This window comes from Vombatus ursinus, unplaced genomic scaffold, assembly GCF_900497805.2.
Source record: "Vombatus ursinus unplaced genomic scaffold, bare-nosed wombat genome assembly UNPS02014803.1, whole genome shotgun sequence".
In the NCBI taxonomy this organism is placed as follows: Eukaryota; Metazoa; Chordata; class Mammalia; order Diprotodontia; family Vombatidae; genus Vombatus; species Vombatus ursinus.
The window spans coordinates 6,000,057-6,026,126 of NW_020954581.1; the positions used below are offsets into that span (position 1 = coordinate 6,000,057).

Here is a 26,070-nt window from a genome sequence, read left to right on the forward strand (position 1 = left end):
CTGTGTGAGCCTGGGCAAGTCATTTAGCCTCTGTCTGCCTCAGTTTCCTCAACTACAACTTGGGGATAATTACAGCACCTACCTCCTAAGGTTGTTGTGAGGATTAAATGAGATATTTACAAAGCACCTAACCCCAGTGGATGACACATCTTTGGTGCTTTATAAATGCATATTCCCTACTCTTTTCCTTGCCTAAGGTTATATCAATTGTATAAGTGGCAGAGCTGGGGATCTGAATTCAGATCCTCTGCCTAATCCAGCACCCTTTTTGCTATACCACACGACCTTTCAGATGGCCAGACACAGAGATCTTGTAGAAACTGAATTGTAAGACTTGGGCATTGGTCAGATGCAAGATGCAAGGAGGAGGGTCAAAGAAGACACTCAGATTTTTCAGTTTGTATATGCATTTTCACCAATTGTTGTTGTTGTTCAGTTGTTTTCATTTGTGTCCAACTCTTCATGGCCCCATTCAGGGTTTTCTTGGCAAAGATACTGGAGTGATTTGCAATTTCCTTCTCCAGCTCATTTTACAGATACAGAAACCAAGGCAGACAGGGCTAAGTGACTTGCCTAGGGTCACACAGCTAATAACCTGTCTGAAGCCATATCTGAACTCAGGAAGATGAGTCTTCCTGACTCCAGGCCCAGCACTTTATCCACTGTGCCATCTAGCTATCTTTCTACCTATACAATGTCATTTCGTCATCATCATCATCATGATGGTTGCTAGCATTGATCTAGTGCCTTAAGGTTTGTGAAGTGCTTTCCATATCATATATCATCTTATCATTCGCATTCCTGTTATTATTTTATGTTCCCTTTTCACATTTCTGTGGCCTTGTCATAGCTGAGAAATGGTCTCTCATGCGGCAAGAGTCTGATCAGCCATTTGAAAGTCACTGAGATGCTGTGAAGGCAAGCCTACCCCTTATACAGGTGTGTATGAGGAAGACGCAGGAAAAGACCCAACCACCCAAAGCAGACCACATAAACATGTACACTTGCTCCACAATTGACGGCTGGCTTTGTGGCCCTGCTCATATGGACTCTTATGGATCTGTAGGAAAATACACAGTATGATGATTTTTTTTTCCCAAAGGTCTGGGATATGGTGAACTGGACTCTATTTCTTGAGGAAGAAAAAGAAGTTACAATTTTAGGATTCTCAAATATTCAAGAAAAATGGATTTCTCTCAATTATTATATCTTAATGACGAGGGGAAGAAAGAAAGGGAAAAAACACAACTCAACTATAATTAAAAGGCACTGCATTTGTAATACTGAAAGGGTAATGTAACATGAAACCTGGGTATGTGACTTGGTAATTTTCACTCTGATTTTTCCATTACATTTTCACCCTTCTCCTCTTAAGGCTCCCAATGACTTCTAAGGGAGCTCTGGATCTAGAGGGAAATGCACAATGGAAGAGCTGGTCTGATTATCGCCCTACACATAGAAATGAATAAAGATTATAGACACATGAATTTTTCTTTTTTTTTTTTTTTGTGATTTGGACTATATGACCTCAATTACTTCTCCCAACCCCCTACCCAGACTAATGCGTAGATTGAGATTAAACCAAAATTATGTAAAATGGGAAACAAGATATTAATAATTCCCAGCAATCATGTAACATAATAGAATTCATGTCTATTTTCATTGGCTGTAGTGAGTAAAATAAGACGCTAAATTAGTTCAGAGATTTAAAATTTATCTTTACCCTCCTGTGACCTATTCTTATCCTCCTCTTTGCCTTTGTGATATGATTGAGGCCATCCCAAGGGGACTCTCCATCTTTCCCAAGTCCCTTCAGTAAAAGTTTGCTGCTTTAAAAAGGAACGTTAGCAAAGTTTGAGACTGATGAAGCCATCCTGACAAGGGCCCAATGCACGAATCAGCCTGGCCCGGGCATGAATTAACCATAGGAAAAACAGGGACCTGGAGCCATCATTCGACTTGTCATTCTCCAGTCAAACAGAGGGGCAAAGCAAAAGCCACCACATGTCACTGTTGCAAAGGCTGGCAGGAAATATTTTTCCTGAGAGCCAGCCAGCGGCCAAGAATGACACCGAGCTTAACCAAAATCAGGCAAGGAGCTGGGATGCTGGCAGAGCCTGCTTCTCCGGCGGCCCTGCGCTAGTCTTTCTGTGTGTAACATAGACTAAGGCTTCCTGTTTGTCAAAGATGTTCACACCCTCCCCCACCTTCCCAAGACAAGAGCCATGGCCTCCCGCAGCTGATCCCATGTTGAAAAGTCTGTGTTGATGCTCCGGCCCCACCCTCCCTGGCTTGCCCACATGCCAATGTGTTTTGGATTATTCCTGGAGATACAAAGAAGTCCCCTAATTGGGACTCCTGAATAAAAATTACCAAAAAAAAAAAAAAAAAGAATAGACTATCCACTAATACCCCAGATGTAGCTCGTGTATTATTAGAGCCATAGAATTATCAGGAAGACACCAAAGTACAAAGAAATGATTTCATCTGTGTATAATTTTAACCAAGCTTGGCTTGCTGTAAAAAGAGATTGTTAATGAAGACTACATTTCCCTCCTGAGGGTCTGGGCCATGTATTCTCATATCAGCCAACCGAAGCTTATTGCCGAAAAAATATCTAAAGGCTTTGCCACCGCCAATGACCAAAAAGAAAGAAAAAAAGAAAAAAAAAGAGCCTTTTCTTAATTGTAGTTAGTTTTTGCTCACATGTTTGGAAGAAGGTAGGCAAATGACACGGAAACTATCTTGTAATTGTTAAATTAATGAAATGGTGTTTAAAAATCTTGAAATACAAATAGCTAAAAAAAATTCAAATAGTATTGTCCATTCCTGGCTCTGATGTTTTATCATTCCTTTTTCATCTTTTCTTTTTTTTTTTAAGGCTTTGATTTTCAATGCCCTGTGGAAAATTGAGCATGGAACCTTAAAGACAAACTTGAGTGGGGATTTACTGGGAGTTGCAAGGGAACAAACTCTCAGGCTTTGAGGGGGAGCTTGGCAAAACAGCTTTCCCTTTAGGAAAACCACAGCTCTGGCAAATGGTGTGCACTTATTTATTAATCCATGTTTACCCCAGAGCCTAGGAAAATGACTTCTTTTTCTTCCTCATCTTTGACATTTCTCTTACCAACCCATACACACCATGTCGAAGTTTAGCCGACAGGCCATTCAACACATTGTGCTTAGTTAAATGGAAGTGCCTTACTTTGTGAGAAAAGCCCCCTTGCCAAAAAATATAAACAGCACTAGCTTTGATTAATATAAATATTTTAAAACCAGAACACTCTGTTACATCTTACCAAAACAATCCTCATGTTGCTGACGGGAAGGGGGAAAAAAAGGGGGGGGGCTTTCATGCATCAGCTGGACCCAACAAAATACAGCTGCAGAAAGAAATTTTAAATAAATATGAATGTGTTGGCCTTTTTGCCAGGGCTTGTGTCCTTAGGCTCAAATGGAATTGTTGTCCAATGCTTTTCTGTTTCATTAGGAAAAATGAAAAGTTTTTTTTTTAAAGTAACAGTTTCAGTTCTAAGGCATCCTATTTAAATTTCAAAGCACACTAATTAAAAGAGGCCATTAAAACTGGTCTTCCTGCCCACTTTTAAGGTTTATTTGCTAATAAGCAGCCGGACAAGAGATGTGTGCAGTGAATAGTTGAAGGGGGGAAAAAGACTGACAATCGCAGCGAGGGATGGAGGGGGATGTGGGTTTCTTAGGCCCCATTTGCCCTGAATGGTGAGACTGCCTGTACAAAAGCAAATCCCTCTACCTTAGAAGATTAATTCTGAAGGAGGCACTCTTGGGTCAGAGTATACATAAGCGTGTGCCTAATCTTGGAAAAATCAGGCTATTTTCTCACAGCAATTAAGCAGAGGTCTAGGGTTTCACCCACAGTGTATTTAAACACAGGATACAATTAAACCCCAAAGTATGAATATCTTTGCTGTGCAAAATTGCCCAGGAAATAGATTTTGCCCTCTTTCAAATGAAAAGCAAGGCACACGAAGGGGATGCCTGGACTCTGCAACAAACTCCCAAGAAATAAATGGGAAAGGCTCCTTCCTAATTGCGAATGCTTTATGTACATATGGATATTGCCCATTTCCCCCTGACATATTTGAAGAAGGAGAGGGAGGAGATGCGTTTTCCAATTTCTGAATGGTCAATAGCGTCATGCCCGTACGAAGGAGACTGTTTTAACTCTGCAGAGATATTCCCTGGAAGGCCTGACGTGGACAACTGCCAGGCCTCACGTCCTGAGAAACCAATATTAGCGTCCCACCAAAATCGGCCTTGGGATCTTCCCCAAGCCAGTGGGGAAGGGCACCTCATTAAGAGAAGAGGGGTCCTGAAAGATTTGTTTTCTATTGTTCTGCAGTATTTTCTAAGCAAGTAGACAGTCTTTTTGAGAAAATGAATGCCACTTTGAAACACTGTTTGGAGAGAAGAGAATAAAATATTAAATGGACAAACCCTGATTTGTTGCACATTGATCTCTTACAGGCAAAAATCTTTTAATAATCCAAGGATTCTATTAAATAAACTATCATTCCCTCCTCCCTATCCCCACGAACTTGGGGGTGAAATCCTTTGGGTGTTAATAGATTTTCACATGTATCACTAATATTATTACTACTCTTTTGTTTACTTGTCAGATCTATAATCCTGTCTAGGTTGTCGCTGTGAGGAGTGGGGTGAAGGGAGGGAGCTTGGTGGAAGAGGGAAGGGGGATAGGAAAGAAATGGATAATTTTTCATTTAGACAGCTGAGTGGGATTTTCTGTCACCGTAGTTGTTTGTACACAAAACAGCGCATTGTATGCAGTGAGAAATCTTACAAGCTATGTCCCTTGGCATATTCTTTAAAACTGATAGCATTGTAACAGAAAGAAAAACAGCATGAATCATATGTGAATCATCAGCTATGTGTACATGTGTATACACACACACATACACACCGGTGTACATACATACATGAACGCCAGTGTGCAAAATGAATAGGGAGACGACTTTGGAGTTAATAATAGGGGTCTGGATTCAGCTTTTGCTTTTGACACATACCAGCTGGGTCACTCTAGAAAAGTCCTTTAACCTCTCAGGGCCCTGGGCAAGTCTCTAAAACCATCCACTGCAGAGAAGTTACCCATCAACACTGGCTATAGGGAGAATTCACTCATTCATCGGGAGTTCTTGACACAAATGAAATCCCAAGTCAATATTCTCTGTCTCCTCATTCTGTCTCTGTTTTCACTCATCACTTGACACTTGTTGGGTTGATATAGGGAACTTCTAGGGTGGTAACTTATTCGACCATTGCAGATCCACTTGTATACATATTATTCAACGGAATGTGTTTTGGCACTAAGACTCGGGACACTGTTTGGGAGTTTCCTTGTGTTCTCGGCTAAATGTCTTGTCCAGGGTCACAAAGCTAGTATGTGTCAGAGCTAGTTCTCCATGTGGAGCTAGTTCTCTCTGAGGCTGCCCCCTTACCCTTTACGGGAAACTGCCTCTTACATGTATATATGCATATGCATATACATATTCATTGTCTCTAGTCAGTAAACTAAGATGCTAGATTAATTTAGAGCTTTAAAATACATCTCTTCCTTCCCCTGACCTAAACTGATGCGTTGAGAGGCACCAAGGAGGTGTGGGAGAAAGAAGTGATCGATGAGTCCGGACAGCCTAGGTTCAAAACCCACTTAGGCCACATATTGGCTATGAAAGCCACTTAACTTTTCAGTGGCCCTGGGCAAACCTCTAAGAACATCTCCTCCCCATAATCTCCTTATGTCACTGAAATCATAGGTCCAGACCCACCAAAAATATAGATACATGTTCCTAACTAGTTGTTAGTTGTTGTAGCTTTTCGGAATGCTTGTACACCAAGGTTAAGGGAATCTGTGCAAAGAAATGTTTCCACAAAAAAAAAATGTGCCATAAATGGCTTACCCTCTGCCTGCGGTGTGCTGAGGGATATGGGGGGTAAATGGAGGCTTTGCATTTTCCTAAGTATTTTTTTTTTTAAATAGGACCCCTGCCTTTTGGAGTGGTTCTTGCTGATATCACTGGCAAATTGGACTACCATGTAACCTTTAAAAGTGCAGCATATCCCAAAACGAGTTACTTATTAAACAAATGTTCCTTTTTTTGAGTGCAACTGACCTTTAAATGATTATTTCTCAGCACTTGCAACAAAGAGAATCTCACCTCTCACCCTCACATTTTTTGATGCGTTGCAGCAAGTGGCTTCATGACCTTTTCACAATATGTAACATGCTGTACAACACAAAATTACTCACAAACTCTAATGAACCCTGTTCCAAGAGGAAGTCCCACTTGCCTCTTTTCTGGCAGTGGTGTGTTGCAGCGGGCACATGGGGAAAAAGGAACCCACAGACCTTATCATTCATCTGCATGGGATAACTTTTCACCAACCAGTAAATTTATTCAAAAAAGCAAAAAACAAAAAACATTCTTTCAATGCACTAAATGCCCACTGGCTGCTGCTGACTGATCTCGGCCAAGCTTTGGCCCAAGCTCCCCTAACTGAGAGAAAACAAGAACCACATAAATATTGGTGTTTGATTAAGCAAAGTCAGTGTTCTGGGCCTGGAGCATTGCACATAGAAACCAATGGGAAATCCTTAGGCTTAATGCAATGTTTGCGCTTGAGCGAAACATATATCTATGACTAGCATGGTGCCCTCTTTTACCTCAGCTGGTGGAGATGGGTAGTGACAAAAGCTTTTGACAGAGGACACTGATTAGGTACATTAACCTGAAGTGTCAGGGAGTTTAAGAACTTGGTTGCCTCAGAAACAGTAACTTCAGAAAGGAACAATGTGGATAATGAGGCTATGTTTCTCATAATTAAGTGGAAAGGATAATTGGAATTCTGATATTTCAGAGAGCAAATCTAATTTGGTGTGTATTTAGGAGGGCTGATGCTTTACTGGGAGCCCTTTAAAGGTTTAAAGAGGTCTGAGCTTCTTCTAGGCCTAATGATCTTTTTCTCCAGCTAAGAGAGTGGTTTACAGCTTAGTAACCTGGCCCCCATTTAAACAAGTGTCCCTGGCCCAGGTTAATTTCTCTTTCAAAGAGAAGCAACCCCCAAGTCCCAAGAGGTAGAAGAATATTTATATCTACATACATGCATATAAAATATAGATAACACATATGAAGATGCTCATATTTACATATTATTTGACTGTAATGGTACAGAAAAATCTTAATGAATGCTAATACTTTCATAAAGAAAATTGAGTCCTCTTGAAAACTGATTTCCTAATTGGTTAAGTAAGTTTAGTATTTTAAAAAGATTTCATCTTCTTGAATGCAAACTCCCTCCCAACCATGTTTGCATGTCATCCATCTCTCTCTCTGCCCCCCTCTCCTTTTCTGTTTCTCTCTTTTTCCTCTGTGTTTTCTCTCTTTCCTCTGTGTTCTCTCTCTCTCTCTCTCTCTCTCTCTTTCTCTCTCTCTCTCACTTGTTCTCTCTCATTCGTTCTCTTGTTATTTCTCTCTGTCTCTCGGTCTTTCATAGCTGGGATTGTTTCCTCTGGCGCCTATCACGATGTCTGACACGCAGCATGCATACTATAAATGGTTGTCTGTCGCTGTCTCCTTCCAGCTCTGTTTCTGTCTCTTTCTGTCTCTCCTTTCTTGTTCTCTTTGTGTCTCCATTTCTGACTTTCTCTATTGTATTGATTATTTTTTATCTCTGTCTTTCTCTGGTTCTTTCTGCCTGTCTCTTGTTCTCTCTATCTTGCTCTCTTGTTCTCTGTGTGTGTCCTTGATCTTTCTACTTCTCTCTCTCCTTCTGTGTATATATGTGTTTAAACAAAAGCATCTGAGTGAACATCTTAAAATAAGTTAGAAAGTAGCTCGAGGACCATGCCCCATGATTGAAAACAGTTTGAGAGCAGCTATGAACTTACAGTTTTCCCTCCAGGTTCAGGATCGGTAATATTTTGCATCGCCTGCAGGGAAGACACAATCCTTCAGGAGTAGAATCAAAAGTAACATCCTCTGGAAAAGTGGGGTTCTGAAAGAAATAAAGGAGGAGCAGAAACCACACTTACTTGGAGTTCTTTATGTTGGCCCTTCGTAAGGCAAATCAGTCACTTGATTGGTGTGTAATCACATAGATAAATAAACAACTTGAAAGTCTAAACTGATTCATTGTCAATTCTTCCCTGGGCCTTCTCCTTCATTAATGACTCACCCTGCTGACAAACAATCCGGGAAAATCAACAGTCTTGGATAACACAGCGAGCAACAGTTGATATGTCTGTTTGCTATTTACATTCCTGAGGATGAATATTTATGACAGGCGATGCTCGGGCACCATAGACTGTATCTCAGGCAGTTCTCAGCCAGGATTATATTCGAAAGGCCCAGACACTCATAACACATCCTTTTTCCTACTAGCTCTGCCCAGCTGCTGAACAGAGGACTACCGAGCCAACATGGAGCCCACTGGAAAATGGTTCGAAGGAATTTTCTTAAGTGCTCTCTTATTTCTGAGCCCCCCTCTTTTTTTCTGTTTACAAAGATTTGACTTCAGAATAATATCTACCCCTCAAAAAGATTGTCCTCTCCACCAATATTAGGTGAAGTTTATTTTGCATTTTTTCCATTGGTTGTGAACAGGCTACATGCTTCCCTCCTTGGGGTTGGTGAACCCGAGTTGTCTATGTACACAGACAGCAGTCCGGCCACAGATGTGACTGGTTAACTGTACAAGCAAGAAGGATAAATCCGTACAACAATGCTTCATTCACCAAGGAAATCTGCACTGGATTATAGCTTCTCTATGGTTAAGTCTGGTCTTAATTTACTGCTTTTATTCAGTTTTCAACCACAAACGAGCCCCTTATGAGGCATTCACTATGCAGAATTGACAACTCTTTTTATCTACTTGAAAAATATTTTTGGATAATAATTTATGGTTACAAAATATTTTAAGCAGTTTGAATAGTTATATTATATTCTCTCAATGCTTAATGATGCAGTATCCCCTGTAAAAATGGAATGCAGGGCAATCTGGTAATTTTACATACAGTATTTATAACAACAGAGCAAGTTGGCCATGTAGAAACACAAATAAAAAAAATGCACACACACAACCCTGCATATTTCATAGGAAGTCTTTAAAAAACATTTTTTAAGCTCTTAAATTGCATCTCAAGAGAAAATTAGAGTCCGAGGCAGTGACTAAAGGCTCTACATAAGGGGGGAAAATAACTTTGGCAAGGACTGTATTTTATTTATGGGCTATTATGCTTGAAATGTATATTCAGAACACCCTTTGGAAGGGGAAAAATCTGCAACTCTTGCTGAGGGAGGGTTCATATGTTATTTATGTTTTATACATGAAACCTAAATGTCATGTGAGTAGTTGTGTGTTTTTCCTTTCGCTATCAAAGGTATTCTCTCCATTTATATGCTGAATTAATGCAGTATCTTATTTGTAAAATCCATTTGAAGACACTCATTAGTATTGGGCATCGGATGGTTTTCAAGGATTGGGTTGCCAGTAAGAATTGCTTTGGGAGCTAAGACTGGCTGAAAGTGTTGAAATCTTGCATTAATTTTTTTTTTTTTTTGCCAAGTACTGCTATCACAGTCTCTGTCAATTTCACTGCACATCCCCTAGGGGGATGCCAGCCATTGGTACTCAAACTAGACAGAGCAGAGGGCTCATGCAAATGATGGGGAATGTGCCTTATAAAAGGAGACAATGGAAACAATTTGGTCCCCGAGCTCCTCAAGACACCCAAGTTCCTTTTGCTTGATTCTCGATTAATTTAAGCTGTTGGCACCAGAAGCTTTACAACTTTACTCTTGGCAGAAATAGAATACTTTCAGACTCATTGATACTCAGGGATCCTTCCCATTACAGCATGAACTCCCTGTAGATAAACAAAGGGAAACATTCAGCGGACGTACTTGCTGTGTTTTCCTCATTAGCAGATCCAGTGTCTTGAGCAGAGAATGAGTGTTTTGGGAAAAGCATTCTTGGCATTAACAAGAAAGGACATTGCTTTTACAAGCAGAACCACTTTATGATTTTCTAAGACATCTCTCTCCTGGTGCCATATGTAAATTGTGTTTAAGAGAGGGGAAAAAAAAGCTTACCATGAAAGTATGCATTACTTTGGGAAAAAAAATGCACAGGCCTACTTCAAGAGAACAACAACAAAAAAGATGAACTGTTTCCTTTCAGTTAGTTAAAAATTATATCTTTCATATAAACTTTATTTCTTGGTATTCACGGTACGAAGATTTTTTTCATTTAGTATTGGGTTTTTGTTGTTGTCTCAATAGATTTTTACATGTCATAGGAGGGACAGTCACCATTATCTAAGAACTTGCTATCTGGTTATCTTTATGGAATAATAGGCTTATTGGTTCTCTAATCTACTCACATTAGTCTTGTTAGCTTAATAGGAACTATATTCGAAGTAGGAAAAAAAAAACCCTGAATGAGGTAGAAAAGTGATTAACTAAATAAGTAGCTTCAGCAAGAAAAGTCACTGGATAACATCACAGTTTTTATCCACCATAAGCTCTGATTTCTTAAAATTTATTTAAAAAAAAGTTTTCCCTATCTTCTCCAGATTCTCCTTGTAAGTATTCATGAACATAATACAAAGAACTCCATTATCCCAGATTAGGATGCTCTTGAATGACCTTGGGGGCAGCAAGGAGATATTGAGAATTTCACTATGAAATGCCCCAATTAGGCTGACAGTAGCTACTGGTCCTTAATAGGGTCTGAGACAAGACATTTGAAACTTTGGAGAAACCAAGTGAATTCTATCTGATTTGTGTGGTATCCATCCTGATAATATCCTCATATATTTCTTGGTATAGCTTGGTGAGAGGAGATATTTGTCCCCATTCTTTGACTCTTTCTCCTCTTACTAAAGAACGTAGACTCATAGAACATTAGAGCTGGAAGAGATCTTAGAAATCTAGCAACAGTCTCTGGAAACCTTAAAAGACAGCATAAATGTAGGTAATCTATCCATTTACATTGGAAGCCAGAAGGGAACTCAGAGGTCATCTTACCCAAACCTCTCCATTTTACAGCTGAGGATACTGAAGCCCAGAGAAGTTGACTTGCCTGCCCAAGATGGCACAGGTCATCAAGGTCAGAGGCAGGATGTGAACCCAGGCCCAATGTCAGGGCTCTTTCCACTGTGTCTTAGGCCTCCACTCTTAACTCATTAGAATAGTCCTGTTTATGGTGTTTTGGATGAGAAAACAGAGGTTCATGGAGGTTAATGGATTTGGCCCTGGTCATATAGGTAGTCAGTGGTAGAGCTGGTATTAATCCCCAGATCTGCGGGTTCCTAGGCTATTGCTTTTTATAATACACCATGCTGCATTCTACCTGAAGATGTGAAAGTGGGAGGGCCATTGAACACGGAATTTCCCCACTGCCTCACCGTTATAAAACTATCTAGGCTAAATGACAGGTTGTTTGCTAAGCCACTATGAAATTTCAGGGTTTTAATGGTCCTTAAAATATAATACTCTGTGTCATTTATTTCTGGAAGTCAAATCCATTTCTAGTAGTTTGAGTCCATGTTAAACATATAATTCAACACTGTTTGGAAAGGGAATGCAGACGTGATAAACAATTAATCTGCCTCGACTGCTTTCTTAATGGTTTGCTTTCCATATTGAATTCAAATAATTGATCCAGAATTATTAAAAAGTGAATCAGCTGAAGTCTCAACATGCAAACACTCACTAACACACAAATGTTAACATGTAGTGCATTTATACGACACTCAATCTAGGAAGCTACAATTACTGCCAGTAATCATGAATATGGGAATTATACTTCCTCGTGATTTAGGGAGACAAGATCTTGAGATGGAGAGGTTAAGAAGCTTCTGAAATATGGGTTGTATTTACGAAGTTAAGCAAGGAGACCAGAAAAAATGTAATTTAAATTATTTGGAGTTTCATCCCAAAGAGGAAGTTCAGCCTACTTTTGCTGAAGAATGGTCACAATGTCTTTATTTCCATTTGCTAGAGGAGACTTTTGCTTTAGATTCTTGGCTAAGTTGAGGAAAGGACCTGATTGCTCCTTTATGATTTCTTCCTAGGTGAGTTCTTGGAGCAAGGCAAGTTGAAGAGACAAATGTTAACCAACTTTTTCAGTTAGTTGGAAATACTGAAAAGCATAAAAATTAGGCTCAAATTGTTCTTTTTTGGGGGGTGGTGGAGCTGTTGGTACCTTGCAAGAACACTGAACTTGGAGCGCTGAACTTGGCACCATCCTGGTTCTGCATTTTCTGTGTGACTTTGGGCAAGTTGTTTACCTCCTCTAGGCCTCAGGTCATTCATTTGTAAAAGGAGAGGACTGGACTAGATAACTTGAAAAGGCCTTTCCAGTTCTAAATCTGGGGAGCTCTAGGTGTGGAAACTGCCCCTACTAATGCAGAGCAACAACTCATCTGCAAATGCTAGTCTTAGAGAGTTGCCTGAGGCCTCTGAAAGGAAGGAAAGAAACAAGTATTTATTTAGGGCCTACTATGTGCCAGGAACTGTGCTGAGCACTTTACAAATATTTCATTTGATACAACAACCCAAAGGTACTATTATGTTCCCATTTTACAGTTGAGGAAACGGAAAGAGGTCAAGTGATTTGTCCAGGGTTACACAGCTAGTCAGTGTCTGAGGTGACATTTGAACTCATCTTCCTGATTCCAGGCTCAGCACTCTATCCACTGGGCTACCAAGATTACTCCTGGTTCAAATCCGGTATGTTTGAAAAGTAGGATTTGGAGTCAGATGGGTCTTCTAGCCCTACTCTAATCCAACTCAAATTCATTTCAAAAAAGTCTTTTTTTTTTCCACTCATTTGCACTTGCTTCTATGCAGTGGAAAAATACAATGCATTTTATGAACTCTTCAGTTGACATGCTATAGGCAAGACAGATGGGGGGGAAGGGGGAAGCCAGACAATACAACTTTCTTTTCCATGACATCTGGGCAATGAAGACATAATCTGATAACAGTCTATGTGTAGGCAGGTAAAGACTTACCTAAAGTTTGTTTTTCTCTATTCTTTGCTGTGATGCACAGTTGCTGAATTCAATATGTTCATAAACAAACATGAAATACAGTTTGCCAAAGAGCTGCACCTGAAGGTGGGAGAATGATTCTTTGGTCAGGAAGACCTAGGATCAATGACTGCCTCTGATATCTACTGGTCGAGTGACCCTGGACAAGTCACAATTTCTCAGGGTTCTAGGCAGCTCCCTTAATTGATGAGCAGGTGCTGATCTGCGTTTTCTCATTGGGAGTCCCTTAAACCAATGAAATAATGGGTCTGATGTTTGGAAAAAAGAAAGGCCAAGTCAAAACACTGACTACCCCAATGAATTACAAAAATATTCTTTCAGTTTAATATTTGAGTACGGTATGGTAGATTTTTTTTTTGTCCAACTGCAAAATGTTCTTTTAAAAGGTATAATGAAAGAAATAGCTTTTCTTGACAAAATTGCCAAACAACATTTTACCATCGTGAAAAAGAAAATGATGGCATATAGCCAGATCTTTTTTTGGATAATTTGCCTTGAGAAACGAATAAAGTACATTTCTGAGAAACTGGAATTCATTTTGGAAAGGTAGTCAAATGAGGCCCATAGCTGAAAGCATTCTCCACCTCCTCAAATTTTCCTTGAACACTTCATGAAGACCTCTCCTCCCTCCTGTTACAATTATCTATATGTATGTCATATCCCATCCAGGAGAATGTGCTCGTGAGGATCATAGATTAAACATAGAGCTGGGAGGGCCCTCTAAGCCACTGAGTACAAACCCTTGAAGACTTAGGTTGACTTTCTTGGGTTCTCCCTTGGACTAAATATGACAGTGGATTTGAACATAGGTCCTTTGACTGAGGTGTTTACTTCATGATGTTATCTCATGGTAAATCTCTGGGTCTGTTGTGACATCTTGCACATAATTCATGCTCACAGGATCATAGGATCATATATAGTGAGAAGACATTTTGAAGGCCATTGAGTCAAACTACCTCATGTTACAGATAAGGAAACTGAGTCATTGATTTGTTCTGGACCACACAACTAATTCTCTGATGCAGAATTTGAAGTTGGGTCTTTTTGACTCAAAACCCAGCATTCTGTCAACTGTGTGACGTGTGTTGGTTTGAAATAAAAATACTTATTCAAATTTATTGTTTTGTGAATTATAAGTATATCGGAGGTCTTTTGGTCCATGGAATTTGACCATTAGACATCTTCCAAGATTCAAATCAAGAAAACCATTCAATCCAGTTTGATAAGAAGTTATTAAATTCCCATGTGCCAAGCACTGTGCTAGGGAGATATACAAAATGAAATATAGTTCCTGCCCTCAAGAAACTTAAAGTAAACTGAAACAAATGGCCTTTTGCATTGTGTTTAAGAATTTGCTGAAATGGGCCAATCATACCTCTTCCAAATTTTGACCTCCAAAACAATAAATAGAAAAGAAAAACAATTTGTATATATCTCTCTAGCTTCCTCACCCAGAAACAATCTCTTCGTAATAGCCCTAAGCTCATAGATTACATGCCAGATTTGTTTCCTGCTCAGATCAAATTTCGATAAGCTTTAAGTAAAATAATTAGCACCAGTTTCTAGTCCTAATGGAAAAGACTTCACACCACTAAGAGGTCTTAGAAATATTAGGTACAACTGCAACCCTGATCCATGTAAAATAATTAGGTAGACTGTATCCTGGTACATTTCATTTGTAGCAACATTCAGCAATTCCACTAAACCGAAGGCAAAACAATCAAAAAAAAAAAACCAAACCCTGGCCTTTCAGCCTTTTGATAAATTTAAATAAAAAATGCATCCCATGTCTGCACATTAATAAGGCCTGTTAAACTCAGTCGAATATTTTACATTCATCTGTACTTCAGCAGACAGGTTCATGACCTCTGTAGAGAGGCTTTAGCTCCTGCAGTTCTAAAGCCCATATGGGGGAGGACAGGAAATATTATTTTGTGATTAGAAAACATTACCAGGATTGGCACAAAAAAAGCCTGATGTGGAACATAAGACTCAGAAATTAACACTTACCAAACTGAAGCTTTTGAATGAATTGACTTTTGCTCTTCTCAGTAACTCAGAGAAAATGCAACCAGAGAAACTAAACAGAAAATTGTAAATTTGATTCTAGAGGAGATACGATGGATAATTTTTGCAGAATCTCAGAAGAGGGAGGAACCTCGGTTCCCACCTAGGCCATCCTGTACTTGAATAAGAATCCCCTTAACAACACAGGATTATAGCCCTAGATTTAGGGCTGCAAGGTATGGTTAGGAGTCATGGATCAGACCCTTTAATTTTGCCCATGAGAAAACTGAAATAGCTGATGAGTGTCTGAGACAAGATTTGAATTCAGGTCTTCTTTACTTCAAGTCCAGCATGCAATCATCCACTATGCTACTTGGATGCTATTATATGCCACGTCTCAAATGAGATCAAATATCTTGCTTGGCTTGAAGACCTTTGGGCAGGAGGGACCCATTGCACTATTGGGGAGCTCTAATTATTAGGAAACCTTTGTACTAAAATCTGCCCTTCGGCATCTCCCCCCTATTGCTCCTGGCTTTCTTCTTTGTCTCCTCTTCTCCAGGCCAAACACCTTCAATTCCTCTAACTGATCCTCCTCTAGAATAATCTCCAGTCCATTCATCATCCTAGGTGCTCTCTTCTGTGTGTCCTTAACTTTGTAGTCTGACCTGGGCAGGATACAGGGGGATTATTACTTCCAGAGTCCTACATACTCCATCTCTCATAATGCAGCCTACGACTACATTAGCATTGGTTAGCCTTTCATGGTTGTCTTCCATTAAGCTGTAATTTTTGTCTGTGTATGTACTCAATGGCCTCCAAATGGGACTTCCCAGCTTTCTAAGGTTATGGGAATTACAGGCACAAATGAGACTTCTTAAGAGTTCTACCCCAACTTCAAATAAAATCCCAATTATTTGTTCTCCCCCGCTCCCTTTGTCCCTCCTCAGCCCATTGCTCCTCTTTAACAACATTTCTTAGAAACCATTAAAATTCAGAGTGTCCCTAACTCGAAGAATTCTCTCTGAAGTGGTACAGTCAGGCCAGAGAGATCTCAGGCTCTCCAGCGGAACGCTCATTTCACCCACAGAGCCGATTGAGGCGCCTTCTTTGGATCTGCTACCAGGAGCACAATAAGGGATGAATGAAGTAAGCACTCAGCAGCTGAATACCCTTAAAGACCACTTGGGACCTTTATTTGGTGCCAAACGAGTGACCTGCCAGGATCAGCTGTGGGAAGCACATTATGCCCAGGCTCCACAGTCTATCCCAATGGCCTATTCATTTCTGAGAAAATTTTCAGGTATTGAAATTTAATCCATGATGGTCCAATTACAATTTAGGACTCTTTGGCTTTAAGAGATTGGGCTTCACTCATCTGGCAGTTATTGGGTCTGAGTGCTGGGTGCCTTGATGGTTGGATTCTAATTTCAGGAAGGCAGGTGTTTTCTATGGTTAGTCACCAACCTCTGATTCCCTTCGTCATTTATTTAAACAAAACCATTCTCTGCGCATCTCTCTTTCGCACTCTCTCCCCTTTTCTCTTATCCCTATTCCCCTCTCTCTCCCATACTCTCTCTGTCCTTCCTTACTCCTTTCTCCCCCTCACCCCCTCTCCTCCTCTCCCCTTCTCTTTATTTCAAAATATTCAAGGCACGCCTTATGATTTCTCTGTTTCTGTCTCTCTGTCTGTGTCTTTCTGTCTCTCTGGTCTTAGTTTTGGCTACTTTAGATTCACAGGTTTCATTACAAAGTACTCCATTTTCCATCTCTGTTTCTGAGTATTTCTCAGGGAGCTGTACTGTCTTAAAAAGGGCATTGGATGGAGAAGACTCTGATGTGTTTCTTGGGATCTTGACACTGACTGATGAGCCCTGCAACCTTGGGAGAGTCACTTACATCCCTTGAGCTTTCTATTTTCCTTTAAATTGAGACAATGGTATTTCCTTACCTCGGTGGTTTATTCTAAGCATTTGTGAGATATGTAAATTTTAGCTCCACAGAAAGTATTAGTGCGAACTAAAAAGAATTTAGGATAAGCTTGCATCTTCTACTACTTCTCTTTCTCCTTCTTGCATTTCTTTTTTATTCTTTTTTTGTCTCCATCTGCTCTTTCCTCCTCATGATCCACCTTCTCTTCTCCCCCCTTGTCTTATTATATTCAGACTAACATTCTAGCTTGTTTTGATCTTTAGGAAGCCTGACTCTATCATCCAACCGGCTAGTAATCCATCTAACTCTGAGTCAGCTGCAGATTTGATAAGCATGCTATCTTCAAGGATAGGCCTTTATCCAAGTCATATCTAAATCAGTCCCTTCCTTTCTATTGCCATGGCCACCACCCTGGTACAAGCCCTCATTACCGCCCACCTGAATTATTACAATAGCCTAATTGGTTTCTTTGCCTCCAGTCTCTCCCAGCTCACCCTTATCATAATGATGACAGCTCACATTTCCATGGTGTCTTCACAATCACAAAGCAATTTCCTCCCAACAACCGCACTAGGCAGCCATGTTCAAGCATTAATCCCATTTTAAAGACAAAAACAGAGGCACTTCCAGATTCTACGGGAAGGGGAGAAAGGGAAAGGGAATTGAGAAGGACTTGAGCTGAGCTGTTATGGTTATTATTGGCCTCCACAAAGCAGAGATGGCACCCAAAGAGACAAGAGTAAGACACTATTTGACACCTAATATTTTCAAACCCCCTCCATTTTGTGATGGATAATAAGGATCATAGATCCAGAGGGAACCCCAGAGGCCTTTCATCATTCAGATGAGGAACTGAGGGCCACAGGTTAAGTGACCTGCCCAAGGTCGTACAGGTGTAAGTGGTAGAGGTCAGATTCAAACTCAGATCTTATAACTCCAAATTCAGCACTCTTTCTATCATACCAAAATGCCTCTCAGGGGTTTACAAAGCAACTTCCTTACAAAAATCCTGTGATGCTAGCACAGAAATATTAAGCTTCAGAGGCAGCTAGGTGGCTCAGTGGACAGAGCACTAGACCTGGAGTCAGGAAGACCCATGTACAAATCTGGCCTCAGACACTTATAAGCTGTGTTGTTGTTATTGAGTCATTTCAGTCATGCCCAACTCTTTGTGACCCCATTTGTGTGGTTTTTTTTTAAAGATGCTGTAGTGGTTTGCCATTTCCTTCTACAGCTCATTTCACAGATGAGGAAACTGAGGCAAACAAGGTTAAGTGACTTGCCCAGAGTCCTATAACTAGTAAATGTCCGAGGTCAGATTTGAACTTGGGTCTTCCTGACTCCAGATCTAGTGCTCTATCCACTGTGCCCCCTAGCTGCCTTTATAAGTTGTGTGGCCCAGGGCGAATCACCTAACCTTTCTTGGCCTCGGTTTCTTCAGTGGCAACCTGGGGAAAATAACAGCACCTAACTTCCAAGGTTGTTGTGAGGATCAAATGAGATAATACTTTTTATGCGCTTATCACAGTGCTTGGCACATAGCAGGCATTGCGAGAATGTTTATTCCCTTCCCTTTTCCATTTTACAGATAAGGAAACTGAGGTAAAGAAAGAGCGAATAACTTCATCAGAGCCACATGGCTAGTTAAGCCCAAGTCCCCTGACTGAGTCGAGCATTTTGTCTCCACTACAACCACCTCTAAGTTGACATTTATAAAGCCATCCATAATTATAGACTCTTAAAAAAGGAGAATTATCCCACTAACCCCAAATTCCGTCGTTGGATTAAAGTATAAAGGAGTGGAGCATTTTGGAAGGCATAGATGAATAGGAATCAAAGCCCTGGGTTCTTAGCCTGTTGCTGCTGTTTTCAGCTGTTGGAATCTTGAGAAACACCCTTTCTGAGTCTCTGCTTTCTGCTGCAGGGTTCTGACCCTCTCACTGAGCAGATGATTATAAGGATCAAAAGCATATATACGAAAATATTTTGTAAAAAACCTGCGGAAATACACTGATTAAAATATGTCTCTGATGAATCTTTGTAGGGTAAGAAATTTGTCAAAACATCTCATTTTTTCTGTTTTTTGAATTCAGATTTCTGTAGCTATGCTTTTCTTAGAGATTCACCTGTGTCTATTGTTCTATCAACATTAAATTATGATTACTAGAGTTGGTGATAATAATTGGGAGGAAGGAGGAGGAAAGGGAGAAAAAAGGGAGGCAGAGGATGGGAAAAATATATATGTAAAAGGCTCGTAGTGTGGGGACTCCTGCCAATCAGGTAAGACCACTTCTTAATACTGGATGCACATCGGCTGAGACCAGAGCTGGCATAACCCTTGCTTAGACTTCCATTCCATTGCATTTGCCCATTGGATGATGACAAGAGAAATTTCATAGACTTTGGCAGAAAAATACATTTGTATGACTCTTTTTAAGACAGGCAAAACTATTTTTGAAATTTGAACTCACAAAACAGAAAAAAATAAAACAGAACTCAGAACTCACAGGAGTTGAAGAGCTTAAAGAACTCTTAGTTCAATGGGTTAGCAGAATCACCAACATGACTAGAAGGGCCCTCAATGTGGTCACCATCCAATGATAGTGGCTGGGTGGATGATTGTAAACCAGGCGTCGAAGTTTTTGAGAAAGGTGGGAGAATATCCTAGAGGTTTGATAGATGGTCAAAATGCAGAGGAAAATTGCATAACTGGAATGGTATGAACTTTAAGATAGTAGGATAACCAGGGTTTAGAAGTGGTTGTGGGGAGCAAGAAGGATGCCAGGGTCTCCTGTAGGCTCTGTAAAATGAAGTTTAGTAGAAATGACATGATCTGTATTATAGATGGTTGCTAGAGGTGGGGAGTCCTCAGGGAAATGTCAAATTTTATTCAATGTTAAGACAGTAGTGGCATTTTGGAGTAAAGGATAGAGATCTGGTCTCAAAGTGAGGAAGATGAATTTAAATCCTACTGCTGACACACGTTAGCTCTGTGACCCTGGGTAAATCATCTGACCACTCAATGCTCTAGGGGAAACTCTCTAGGGAGACTATAATTGTAGAGCTGTGATCTGCATTGGTAGAGGGAATTTCCTTACACTAATTCAATCCTAGGTCCAGGGCTTATTTTATTTTAAATCAATACCTATTTCATTTCCAAATTCCTCAATTTGTTTTTGTACTTTTTTTGGGGGGGGGGAGAGGGTGGAAAACATGATTTCACAGAATAGGTAGAAAATTCCTTCTCACTAATGCAAATCAGCAACTAGTCTCTAACTTAAGCCTTACTGAATTGTCTGAGGGCATTGAGATATTAAGTGACTTGTCCAGGGTCACACAGCTCCTAATGGTAGATAAAGGAGTTTAATTCAAGTCAATAAGTATTTATTAAGTGCCTATTGTTTGGCAGGCTCTGTGCTAGGCATGGTGGCATAAAGATAAGAATGAAATAGTCCTTACCCTTAAGGAGCTATATTCTTGACTCTAAGGCTTGTTTTCCATTCATTTTGTTACTCTTCCTCTCTCCTAAGTCTTTGAATTCATGGTTTTCTGGTGATCTATTTATTTTTTATTAAATAATGTTTTTAAAATAAAATGGGCTATGGACTTTATGCATTGTATCCTACTTGGGGGACCACAGCAAAGAGAAGTTCGTGGGTAAAGAGTTGGTATTGTGGAAGAGGCAAGATGGGGCAGAAGTACATACAAATAGCAGGAGAAATGTAACTCAAGAAGGATGTTCTCAGACTGAACACAAACCAGCTCTTGGGATATGTATGATCCTGACTCTTCAAAATTACAGCTGTCCTGAAATGGCTCACCTCAGGCTCCCGAATTTTTGGATACCTGGGAAAGATGAAACTACATGTAAATTGTGCACTCATCCATTACGATCCAGTTTTACACAGGCCCATCTTTTCTGTGGTCATGGACCCTGACAACACTACCAACTACTCTGAAAAAGGACAATATTTTTTCTAAATCATGGCAAAAGCATTTAATATGAGCCTGTCACATAAAACTCAAGACAATTCTACTTACATAAGGGAGAAGTCAAAGTGGAATAAGGCCCACCTAGATAATATCAATTCAGGTATTGTGACCTAGCACAGGGGTGGGTAACCTTGTATATTAAAACAACAGCTTTACAATATTGTCTTGGTTGGGACCCAAAGAATGGAATATTCAACATGATTATTTGCAGTACTACATGAGAGAGAAGGGTAAAATGCTAAATAAATTTCTTTTGTAATTGGACCTGAGGCTACAAAGAATATAAGAACTAAAGAAAGAGCATGGTAAATAAATAAAGTCTGAACGCATCTGATTGTATTATTGTCCAATCCATATCTCTCCACACTTTCCATGAGGATAATATTAAATGCTTTATTAAACGCTTTGCTAAAATTTAGGTAGCCCATACATATAACATTCCCCTCATTTAGTTTAAAATGATTCTGTCCTACAATTGGTAACACTAGCTACGATTTATATAGAGCTCTGAGGTTTGCAAAGTTCTTTAGATATATTGTCTTCTTTGATTCTCATAATCCTGTGTGTGAGGTGCTATTCTTGATCTCATCTTACAGATTAAGAAGCTGAGCCTGAGAGAGATGAAATGACTTATCTGGGCTTACATAGCAAGGAAGCATATGAGGCAAGATTCAAACTCAGTTTATTCCTGTCTCTAGCTTTGTTATTCTATCATCACAAAATCTAGCTGCTTGGTAGAATAAATGTCCATAAACTAGAAAACAAGACTTGTTATGCTTTTACCTGAATGGTCTCTGAAAAATTAAAGTCGAGGACCACCCAATCAGCAATGTAGAAGTACAAGATGGGCATGAGCAGCTGAGAACTCACTAGAAATGACGAATCGCACCAAACTGATGAAAAGGATGTATTCAAGAGAAATATATGGTTAGGGAGGAAACATAGGCTGGTCATAGAGAGACAGAAATAGAGAGACACAGAGAGACAGAATACTATTAGATAATGCAGCTGCTTCTTTCATGTCCATGCAATGTCAAGAGGACTTGAGAAAGGTCTCCTCAATGTTGAGTGAACTCCCTATTGCAGATTTACGAGAGAATATGGAGAAATGACTTAGAAAAGGCACACCTGAATGAATTGCAGTTACTGGAGGGAATGCCTACCTTGATGAGATCACAAATTCATTGGAATACTGGAATAATCAAGAATTGCCTTTACAGTTTTCTTCCCAGTTTAGGCCATTCTTCAGTACTATTCAGTCTAACCTGAACCACGCTTTCAAAGATGACCAATATTCTCCTTGGTTTAATTTGCAAATGAGTAAGATATAAAACAACTCAGATACTTTTTGGTCGATCACTGTGAAATAGCCAAATAATGTGATTCTTTACAGATTGTTTGAGTTATCTCTCCCTGCTTTAATCCAAGGGATTACTGAACAAAACCAATGTTCATTCAACAACATTTATGGAATCTGTTGTGGATTACCAATATGGTTGGTTAAACCTGTTTCAAATTTATTGCTTTCATTCAGGTTAAATACTAAAAGAACCCATTTGTCCTGCCACATGTATGTACACGAATTCAGCTTTCATCATTCCCTGCAAGTTTAATCCTGTGATTTATATTTTGTAACACAGATTCAGGGAATCTGCTGGAGAGTCTCACCCCGACTGATGGAAGAGTTACACTAGATTAATAGGATGTGTGCTGAGGTTTCAAACCAGCTGATTCAGTTCAGATGAAATGGGAGAAAAAAAAACCTGAAGAATTTTAACACTGTAACCCTGATCAAAGTTCTAATCATCTTAATGACTTTAGCAAAAGGGAACAGACTAAGGTCAAGAAAGTTCAGAGCCAATGATCCCTGTTATTAGAAATATATTAACACAGAAGAAAAGCCATTTTCTTCACCATTTTTTTTCTTGTAATGGTGGAAAAAGAACTCCACTTCTCTTCCTTAGACAAGCTCTGGCTGTTATTGAGGTAGTTATAGTCAGAGTTAAAATTCCTGCCTTTCTTTTCCATGGCATCGTCAATCATTCTAAGTTAACACCACTGCGAACACCATCAAAACCTAAAAAAATGTCAAGCAAGTCTCTTCTAATATGTTTCACAACAACGGGACTCTTGATTTTTTGAGTTCTTCCAATGGAAAGTACTTACAGGCCAATAGGAATACTATTACTTGCCTTGTTTTTGATGATTTCAAACCTTTCATTGCAGTCATTCCAAGTCTTATGGGAATGAAAAGATTGGAATGTGGAAATAAAATCCACACACTTTCCCACTGGAGTGAAGCCCATTCATTTCACCAGATTCTGCATTTTCATTCAGCAACCTTCTAATCTGGAGTCACACATTAAGACTTCCTTCAACAATGCCATTTTGTTTGTTGTAAAGGGAGTTTAGCAAACATGTATTTTCCCATTAACTCACCCCCCCACCCACCAGGGACAAAAGGAGATGTTATAAGAATATTTTAGTACTTCATTGGACCTGAAATGCAACACTTTTTCCAACTAATGTTTCATTATACATTTCATGGTTCAATGGAGCACCTTAGGCCACAAAGTGTTTGGCATTCATTAACTTCTAAAATGGAAGACAAATGTCTAATTATCAGAGTTTGGGGTAGAATATCAAACTTCTGATGTTTTATTTCTGATTTTACTGGTGTTAATAAGGCCAGGTTTGTAAATTCCAAAGAGTAATATACAATGAGTGTTCTCCAATATTAGAATGGATCTGGGATCCCATTGATTCAATGACACAGACCACAATTCACCCATGCCTGCTTATCTTATGTAATTTTGTCCATATTTTCCCATAAGTTCACCTTGGGAGTCTGCCCAATCTGTTGCTGTTATTGTTCAGTCATTTCAATAATGTTCGATTCTTATTACAGGATGCTTACGCCTTAGAATACTTTGCTTGTCTGGATAAAAAGTTTTGAGAGCCAATGTAGAGTAGTGGCAAGAGGGACAGCCTTGGAGTCAGGAAGACCTGGGAGGCAGAAAGACTCTCCACAAATGAGGAATGACCTCCTCCTTTTCCCTTTCTTCCTTAGTCCTCTTCCCCTAGCTTGGCCATTCAGACGTTAATGTAGGCTGGTTGATTACTCACATGACTTGAAAGAAAGGGGAGTTATTACCAACTCTCTTCCTTCTAGTGAGATGGAGCACTGCTAGGCCTTACCACCTTCCCTGCAGACTTGTGACACAGTCATCTAACCTTCTGATATATAAGAACTCCCCGGACTTTTGTATCTGCCTCCCAGCTGAACTTTGTTTTATGTGTTGTTTTCCACATCAGAATGGGAGGTCCTTGAGAGCAGGGACTGGCCCGCTTTTTCTCTTGTGTCCCTGGTGCTTAGCACAGTGTTTGGCACATAGTAAGTGCTTAATAAGTGTTTTTTTTTTTTTTTCTCTTCGGTTGATTCATTTATGCAAATCTTGACTCTTGAACATAATAGCCATTTGCAGATGGGTAAATCATCATTCCTTGCCCTGGGCAACTCAAAGTAGAGCTCTCCATGGTAGTTTCCATAAGACCAAAAAATAGGATGAAAAGATATAAAGGTTTTATAAATATCACTTGAGTACATTTGAAATGTTCGGGTAAAATTTAATTAGACTTCTTTTGGTTCATATTCATTATTTTCTAATATTCTAGGCTTCCATCAAGAGTTATTGTTTTCCAAAGCACAGTAATCAGTGTGAAATTTTTCTGTCCTGAGGTATCACAGATTATTTTCAATGTAGGTAAAATGCCACTAAGCTGTCATTTACATTTAAATTCAATAACAAAGAGTGTTAGGACTGAGCTGTGCTTGAAGTAGTCCCTGGATTTCCTTTTCCTTCACTGTCTTCTTCTCTCTTACCCTCCACATCTAGCATGGTCTATGGTGCTCGGAGCAGAAGTAAGAGTCTGTCCTCTCAGTTGTAATTAGTGATGTGCTGCTAAATATATGGATAACAGTGTATTCAGGTTTGCAAAGTGCCTTATAAATATTTTCACTTGATCCTCAAAACAACCCTAGGAGGTAGGTGTTGTTATTATCCCCATCTTAAAGATGAGGTAACTGAGGCAGAAAAAGATTAAATGAAATATTTTCCCAGGGTCACACAGCTAGTAAGCATTTGAGGCTGGATTGGAACTCAAGTTTTGCTGATTCCTGGTCTAGCACTCTGTTCACTGCCCCATCTAGTTTCCTCTTAAGTCTAAGCAGTCAACAAAACAATAAATTAATCCCCGATTTGGAGCATTTGCCAATTTCTGAGGTGTATGTGTTCATATTGAAAATGTCAATGATTGTTCTCTTGAGCCAATTTGAGCTGGCTCCCACACAGCCCTGATTGTATCATTTTTTAAAAGATCATTTTTTAAAAAAGGAGAACTTGTGTGGTTTTTAAAAATGTTAAATGTAAAATAATGATTGATTTTTATCACTGATGATAGAGAAACCTCTACATTTCCTTCTTAACCCAGCTGTGGACCTAGATTCAAACCCTGCTTTTGACATTTACCACCTGAATAACCTCGGGCAAGCAACTTTTTACACCTCAGTTTTCTCATCTATAAAATTATGGGGCTGGACTAGATAGTTTCCCAAGGTCCCTTCCAGCATCCTAAGGTACCACTGTTATCCTCTGATTTATACCCTATTAACACATTTTATGCAACCGTGACAAACTGAGTCAGCGTGGGATTGTTGATGTTCAGAAATGTGTAGGTCCAGATTCTGATCTCAGGTAATATCCCTTAACCCCTCTTGGTCTTAGTTTACTCATTTATAAAAGATAGGCCTGGATTAATGCTGTATGAGGTCGTTTCCAGCCTTTAATCCTCTCATACTATTTCCTTTTTCGATTTGTGTGAAACTGTAATATCTTCATTATTTCAGCCCAGGTCTTCTTGGAATTGGTTGTCACCATCAATGACACTTCAATGTCCACAAATCAAGTTTAGGTCAAATCTATTCACAATCAATAGAAAACTTATAGATCTTATCTCAGAAAGGA

The 26,070-nt window shown here is 39.6% G+C and overlaps 1 protein-coding gene across 1 annotated transcript in view; it reads right to left on the reverse strand.

Moving 5' to 3' along the window:
- Positions 1–26,070, reverse strand: part of ADGRL2 (adhesion G protein-coupled receptor L2) — an 834,153-nt gene that overhangs the window by 459,773 nt on the left and 348,310 nt on the right. Inside the window, exon 4 of the mRNA XM_027873936.1 lies at positions 7,946–8,052. The gene's annotated coding sequence lies outside the window, so the exon portion shown is untranslated. The remainder of the gene's footprint in view (positions 1–7,945; positions 8,053–26,070) is intronic.